This window comes from Panthera tigris, chromosome E3 (genome assembly GCF_018350195.1).
Source record: "Panthera tigris isolate Pti1 chromosome E3, P.tigris_Pti1_mat1.1, whole genome shotgun sequence".
Classification (NCBI taxonomy): Eukaryota; Metazoa; Chordata; class Mammalia; order Carnivora; family Felidae; genus Panthera; species Panthera tigris.
The window spans coordinates 23,712,535-23,720,832 of record NC_056675.1 but is presented as its reverse complement, the minus strand read 5'-3'; the positions used below and the strand labels follow the sequence as shown (position 1 = coordinate 23,720,832).

General features: G+C 44.3%; 1 long non-coding RNA gene across 1 annotated transcript; it reads left to right on the top strand.

Moving 5' to 3' along the window:
• Positions 1-893: 893 nt before the first annotated feature.
• On the top strand, positions 894-8,067 carry LOC102959298. Its single transcript, XR_006212391.1, has 5 exons — positions 894-1,115; positions 2,094-2,236; positions 2,633-2,718; positions 4,783-4,925; positions 7,752-8,067. It is a non-coding gene; the product is annotated as an uncharacterized LOC102959298 (long non-coding RNA).
• The last annotated feature ends 231 nt before the right edge of the window (positions 8,068-8,298 follow it).

Genomic DNA, 8,298 nt, shown 5'->3' with positions numbered 1-8,298 from the left:
GGAGACACAGAATCCGAAGCAGGCTCCAGGCTCTGAGCTGTCAGCACAGAGCCTTACACGGGGCTCGAACTCATGAAATGCGAGTTCATGACCTGAGCTGAAGTCGGATGCTTAACTGAATGAGCCACTCAGGCACCCCCGACTTGGTTAATTCTTTGAGTGTGCTCTTGCAGCATCCACCACTCTGCTTTCATGGCTGCTTTAAGTGGAGACTTCTAGAAGGCATACGTGAGTCCAGATTTGCCTCCTTTGGGGGAGCACCTTTATCCCTGAGGTTGGAATAAGTGCCAATAAGTAATTTTTCAGTTGCCTACTTTCAGACCTAGAGTCCTGATTTAGAACCACCATACAATTTGGAATGGTCATGTTACTATTTCTGGTGTATAATTATTTGAAGTTTTGTATTTTGTTGCCTGTCAGACTTCTTAAAGATAATGTACCCAAGAAGATGATGTTGGCGCAACATCTTGAGATGGTCTGCAGTGCTTAACCGTCTTGACAAAAAATGGACCACAGATGGGAAGGGCCTGAGAGTTTCTCCTTCCAAGCTTCCTTGTTACTCAAGTGTGGCTTTAAGTAGCTTCCAGCTGCTACGCGCGACAACCAGGAAAGGTCCTGCCTGGTACTGAGGTACCACTAAATGTAGAAAACTTGAATCTTTATCAGCAGTGCTTTTCAAAGAAAGATCTTTATCAAAGGGGGGGAGATAAGACAAGGTTAATAAAAGGAAACCTTGTTTAGGATGGAGTTGGGAGGCCGGCAGGGGGAGCTCTCACGCTCAGCGCTAGTCAACGACAGAGCCAGCAGGAAGAGACGCACCTTGCACGGGATAGGCTACCTTAGCTAGGACTTTACTGCTCCAGCAGGAGGAAGACCTGGCAACAGCCCAGCCAATGGGAGGCGGTCACAGCTCAGCCAATGAGAAGCCACTGTACTTCAGACTCCCAGTTTCCTCCAGTGGACTTTTCGTTTAGAAGGGCCTTCCCTACTTCCCCCTTTCCCCTAGAAAAGAGCATTCCTCTCCTTTGTTCTCCAGACTTGCTTGTGGTTCTGCCGAAGCTTGCTGGTCCTAGGTTGCAATTCTCTGCTACTCCCAGATAAACCCATTTTTCCTGGTAAAATAACTGGCACTTTTATTTATGTATTTAAAAGTTTATGTATTTATTTTGTGAGAGAGCGAGCACACACGAGTGGGGGAGGGGCAGAGAGCGAGGGAGAGAGAGAATCCCAAGCAGGCTCTGCACTGTCAGCGCAGAGCCCGACTTGGGGCTCAATGTCACGAACCATGACACCATGACCTGAGCTGAAGTCAAGAGTCAGATACTTAACCAACAGAACTACTCAGGTGCCCCCCCTGGCAGTGTGATTTTTAAGGTTAACAAGGGTTACTTATTCTCAGACCATCTTCAAATTTAAACATGATTTGTAAGGATTTCTCTCATTACTTAAAGACAAAAGAAAACAATTGACACAAATTCAATGTTAAAAATATTTTGGAGGATTTGGTGTTTATTGACACAAACACAAAGTTGGCAAAGTGAATTACGGGAATATTAATTTTTTCTTTTTCCTGTGCATTTCGGGGGCTCAGGGTTTTTGACGATGCGGGTGCCATTTAAATGAAAATATGAAGTTGATTTGGTTTTGATACTTGCAAAGACCACTGCACAGTTCCAACTTTCTATTCAAGCCAAGAAATCACAGAAATCTCATTAAAATGAGATTTTGAGAAGAATTGAAATTTTTTGCTTTATGTGCAATTTTAGATCTATTCCCTCTACCACTCAAATAGACCTTGAATCTTAACGTGTTATAAAAAAAAATGAGGCCAAGACTTTTTTTAAAAAAAGATTGCTTTTAATTTTTCTTCATGTGTAGAAAATATATTTCCAACATAGAAAAAAATTTAAATGCAAAAGTTTTGGTGTATGTATTTCTGTGCAGTTTTCTGGGAAGGAGGGGCATAGCTTTCTTCAGCTTTTTCGAGGAGTCTGTGATGCTCATAAAGGAAAGAACCATAGCATATGGCCAGGTTGGGCACTGTGACCTCTTTTCCACCTGGTTCTAATTACTCCCAATCACTGGTTGGTTAGGCTGCGAGGTTGTCGGTGTGCCTTTGTACCTCAGCCAACTACCCTTTGAGACCCCCCCCTAAATTCAGGAAGTTTAATCAGTCCAGTCCCTGGCCCTTAAATCAATCAGGACCTCATTGAAGTTCTGCGTGAATCTCCCAAAGGTAAACAGATTTCTATTTAAATGTTATTGCTCTCATTAGCATCAGCTGTTTTCATTATAAACGTGCTGAGATGTACTTTCTAATCCAGTTTATAAATTATGCTTACTACTTTGAGATGTTGAAAAATCTATCTATCTATCTATCTATCTATCTATCTATCTATCTATTTATTCATTCATCTCTGAGGAGCCTTTACTACCTCGCTCAGTGGACCCTTTGCCTGTGTGGTCTCTGAGTTCCTGCTCTTAAAACCTGTGGTTTATCTTCTGCCCCCAAGTGTTTCTTCTTTGACTCCTTTACTGGCATGTTTTTCCTCCTTCCATGCTATTGAATGGCTGTCCTTCAAGATCCAGTACTAACATGTTCTTTTTTTTCTCTCTACACTGGTTCCTGCAGAGTAGCCAGCTACCAAGTTTTCACCATCCTGTCACCTTAGTCCTCGCTTCTGCTTTGTGCACTGCAACCTGGCTTCCTGGGGCGTGGTAAGTACTTTTAGCTGGTCTGTGGTTTATTTCAGTAGTTACATATTGATTGGAATGTTGCCTTCCACGTATAGCAAGGAATACTGGTTTCCAATTACCTTAGTTACATGAAGTTTCCTATTTAAAAATGCACTTAAATTAAAAAATGAGTTGATTGACAGCAGGGATTGACCAACTTTTTCTGTAAAGGGCCAAATAGGAAATATTTTCAGTTTTGTGGGCTACATGGCCTGTATTGCAACTACTCGATTCTGCCGTGGAAGCTTGAAAGCGGCTGTAGACAGTCGTACACAAATGGGTGTGGTCAGGTTTGGCCTGCAGCTTGCTGAGCCTTGATTTCAAGGAACTTATTAAAACAAGAATTCAGGGAGTAAGTGGACATAGTAGAAACCTTAAAGCGGAATGTACATGTTTTAGGATTGAGACACTTGGTTTAAGCTATCCCTTTGTTCAGTATGTGTTCTCTGTTGCAACTACTCTGTGCATTCAGGGTGCTCAGAACATACATCTTCTGTCTTGAAGGGGCTTAGTCCACACAGAGAGACAGACAGAAGAACAGGTAATTACAGTAGGCATATGTGTGCCTGTGCGTGTAGGAGGAAGAGTGGCTCTGTTGGTCCTGAACAAACTTCCCTTTTCCCCACCTTCTCTAGAATATTCACCTATACGTTATTATATACTTTATGCTAGCTTTTGCCCATTTTACAGACAAGGAAACTGAGGTCCAGAGAGGTTAATGAATTGCTGAAGGTCACAGAGCTGGTAAGGGGAGGGAGCGGGATTTGAACCGGATAGTCCGACTCTAAGATCAATGTCCCTAGTCCCCACAGTGCTCCCCTTGCCTCAGTTACCTTGACTAAAGAATTAGTTCATCCCACCAGGACTATTTGGTATAGCAGAAACCGGCCTAGTCTCTGAAAAGTTGTCAACCTAGGGAAATGCCCTTGATATCCTCCCTCTCACAATACCCCTGCAAAGGTGACTCAAGCAGTGTAGATGGGAGAAGCTGGTCTCTTCACCTGCACCAGCGGTGGACTGAGGACTTGCTTACCAACCAGAAGCTGTAGGTTGTAGGTTAACAATCACCCTGCACTTCTGTATGAGTCACTAGATGTTGGACACTCTCCTAGGCACTTTGCATGGCTTGTCTGTATAATTAATTAATCCTCATAACAACCATTTGAGGGGTGTATTAGTTTCCTATGGCTGCTGTAACAAATTGCCACAAACTTGGTTGCTTAAGAGAAATTTTTCTCTCTCTTCGTTCTGGAGGCTGGAAGTCTGAAATCAAGGTGTTGGCTAGGATGTGCCCCCTCTGCAGCCTCTAGGGGATGCCGACTCTCCCGGCGTCTTGTGGCTGCCCCTGCCCCGTCTGGTGGCCCCCGCCCCCTCTGCTCCCTGGCTTGGGGCTGCATGACTCTCATTTCTGCCCCCACCATCACATGGTATTTCCCCTGGGTGTCTGTCTCTGTGGCTCCAGATCTCTCTCCTCACAAGGACATTGGTCATCACACTTCGATGCTACCCTAATCCACCAGGATCTCATCTTAATTTGATGATATCTGCAAAGACCCTATTTCCAAATAAGGTCACATTCACAGGTGTTGGGGGTTAGGACTTCCAACTTTTGAGGGGGGACACAATTTGACCCACAACAGGGAGGTACTGTTACTGTTTCCATTTCATAAGTGAAGATCCAAGGCAAGGCATCGTGAAGTTAAGAACCTGTCCAAAGTCAGGCCGCCAGGGTGGCTCAGTGGGTTAAGCGTCCGACTTCAACTCACGTTACGATCTCGCGGTCTGTGAGTTCCAGCCCCTCTGTGCTGACAGCTCAGAGCCTGGAGCCTGCTTGGGATTCTGTGTCTTTCTTTCTCTGCCCCTCCCCAACTTGTGCGTGCGCACACATGCTCTCTCTCTCAAAAATAAACAAACATTAAAAAAACAAATAAAACAAAAGAATCTGTCCAGAATCAAACAGCTTTATTAGCAGAACCTGGATTCGAACTCAGGTATTCTGAGAGTCTGTGCTCTTAACCACTGTGTTAACAACTGCTTTGCCTGCAGAGCTGCCTGGCTTGGCACTTCAGGCACGCCGGGCCCTCCCTCCCGCGGCATCTGGTGACAACAACCATGCACTGAATTAGCTGAACACGAATGTCTAAAGCCCTGTGGCTGCATCAGGGTGGCTCCCAGGAGCCTGAGGACAGGTGAGGCGCTCGGCTGTGCATGGGGATTCTTGTTTACCTCAACAGGGAATCAGGCTCCCAGTGCGGCCAAGTTGGGCACATGACCAGCTCCTGCTGCCACCCGGGTAATTGGTTTTCTGTGTTCATTTCAATAATGAACGGCATTAAAGGAGGCTGGAGATGCAAGGGAGATACAAGCATTGTGGAAGGAACAAAGAGATTTTAATGTGTTGAGTCGGGTTCTGGGAAAGATGAGGGACATGATAATCGAGTATTAAAACAGAAGAGATTATGCAGTGGTCCTCACACCATCCATCACCGCCCTCGTCCTGGGCGGGTGGCAGAACTGAGTCTGCCGAGATCCCGGCATTATCTCCGCAGTTTATTTACATCTCAAATCAGGTTGCACTGACAGCAGCTAAAGAAATTCCAGGGAAGAGATGTAACTGCATGATCTATTTCCTACAGAAAGTGCAAACACAATACAGACTATCTGGTTAAATATATCATCCCAGAAATGATCCAGCCGCCGAATGCTTAAGTCTGTACTTTATATTTCTCGTTGTCGTGAGACCATTACACGCCCTCAGAGACCACCTGCCTCTCCCCTTCTCTACCTTTCTGTCTGCTCCTTCAAGACCCCTCCTTCCCCCTTGCCTGAGATGTCAGTGCTCCCCAGGGCCTGACTTCCACATTATTTCCTTGTCTCCATATTTGCCTGGACAGCCTCATTTCCTTCAAGGCTTTCACTACCGGCTGGATGTGTACTGATGACTTCCAGACTGACCCTCTGGAGGTGCCCAACACTTGTTTTTTCCCTTCTCAGTTATTTACATGGCCCTTCTCAGTTAACTACATCTTCATAGTTAAAACCTAGACAATATGAGGAGTCTGCAAAAACCCCCCCTCTCTTCTTTGTCCTGTATGTGCCTGGTTCCTGTCTTTATGGGAGAGCAGTGCTGGGTTCTTATGACTCCTTCCAGAGGCTCTTTACATATATAGAAGAAAATACAAATATAAATGCTAATTTTCCCTCGTTTTCTCCTCAAATGTTCTACACATATTCTGCACTTTGCTTTTTTCACTTTTGATCTTTCCATGACAGTATTTAGAGAAGTTCATCTTTTTTTCTTTTTATTTAAAAAAATTTTTTTTTGAGGGGCACCTGGGTGGCTCAGTCGGTTAAGTGTCCGACTTCGGCTCAGGTCATGACCTCATGGTTCTTGGGTTCAAGCCCTGCATCGGACTCTGTGCTGACGGCTCAGACCCTGGAGCCTGCTTCAGATTCTGTCTCTCCCTCTCTCTCTGTCCTTCCCCTGCTCACTCTCTGTCTCTCAAAGGTGAATAAATGTTAAAAAATTAAAAAAAATTTTTTTTGGAAATGTTTACTTACATTTGAGAGAGAGTGAGAGTGTGTGAGCAGGGGAAGGGCAGAGAGAGACTGAGACAGAATTTGAAACAGGCTCCAGGCTCTGAGCTGTCAGCACAGAGCCCGATGCGGGGCTCGAACTCACGAGCCATGAGATCATGACCTGAACTGAAGTCAGACACTTAACTGACTAAGCCACCCAGGCACCCCTTTTTTTTCTTTTTTAAATTCACAATTGCACAGTGTCCCATTGTCTGGTGGCTGTCCCATAATTTATTTTGCCAGTCTTCTAACAGTGGACATTTGAGTTGTTTCTAGTCACTTGATGTGATGGTTAATTTTATGTGTCATTTTGTCTGGGCCATAAGGTGCCAAACATTTGGTTAAACATGATTTCTGGGTATGTCTGTGAGGGAGTTTCTGGATGAGATTAGCATTTGATTCAGTAGACTGAGTAAACACATTGCCCTCCCCAATGTGGGTGGGCCTCATCCAATCAGTTGAAGGCCTGAAGAGAATACAAGGCTGAAGTATTCTCTCTCTGCCTGTCTTCAAGATGAGACATTGGTCTTCCTTGCATTTGAACTCGGACTCAGACTCAGACTGGAACTATACCACTGACTTTCCTGGGTCTGGACTTCTCAGCCTTTATAATTGCATAAGCCAATTCCTTATAATTTCTCTCTCTGGATATAGTTATAGATAGATGAATAGGGAAAGATAGAGATATACAAAATACAAATCCCAAAGGGGGTATAGATCTATTGCCATGGTTTTCTCAACACATGCCTTTCTAGCACCTCTGTTAGGTGAGGAGGAATCCAGAGAGAGAGAGAGAGAGAGAGAGAGGGAGAGAGAGAGAGAGAGTCAGTCGGGGAGGGAGGTTGGTAAAGACTTCCTACCCAGACAGGACAGCAACACTGGCTCAGGGAGAAGGAGGAGAGAGTGTTAGGGAAGGAAGATATAATCCCTGGCTGGGCTTTTTTTTTTTTTTTTTTTTTTTTAAGAGATAGAGTGTGCGAGTAGGGGAGAGGGACAGAGGGAGAGAGAGAATCTTAAACAGGCTCTATGCTCAGTGTAGAGTGTGATGTGGGACTCGATCTCACGAACCTGGGATCATGACCTGAGCTGACTGAGCCACCCAGGTGCCCTCTGGCTGGGCCTTCTTTTATCAAGAGCAATCATGATCTTGACTGATTTGGATTCTGGACAGAGGAGCTTATGTGCTTTGTTATTATAGGGGACAAATCTTGACCCACTCTAAGAGTGGAAATGCACTGAATTGCATTTCCTTAAAATTCGTATGTTGAAGGCTTAACCCCCAAAGTGACTGTATGTGGAGGTAGCGCCTTTAGGGAGGGAGGTAGGGTGAAATGACATCGTAGGGATGGATCCCTGATCTGATAGGACTGATATCCTTATAAAAAAAAGGAAGAGACAACAGAGTGCTGTCTCTCTTTTTCCCTCCATGAGCACAGAGGAAAAGCATGTGAAGATACAGCAACAGGGCAGCATCTTCAAGCCAGAAGAATGTCCTCACCAAAACCAACCCTGGAACCTTGATCTTGGACTTCTAACCTCCAGAACAATTAGAAAATACATGTTTGTTGTTTAAGCCACCTAGTCTATGGTATTTTGTTATGGAGGCCCAGCAGACTAATGTACCCATGTTGTTTTAATTAACTTTAGTTAGATAAGTAAGAGTTACTTTGAATCTCCTTGTAAAAAAAAAAAAAATTAATCATTAAAGAGTTTTAAACCAACATCTCCTACCTTGGTTCTTTAACCTGGCAATTGGCAATCTGTGGCCCACCGTCCCTATCTGGCTCTCTCTCTGGTTTTGAAATAAAGTTTTATCAGAACACAGCTTATTCATTTATAGATTGTCTGTGGTTGCATTTGACATATCTGTGATTATCTACAGCAAAGACCTTATAAGGCCTGAAAAACCTAAAATATTAACCATCTGGCTCTTTATAAAAGATCACTGACTACTGCTGTAGACCATTTCCAGATGTAAGCAGT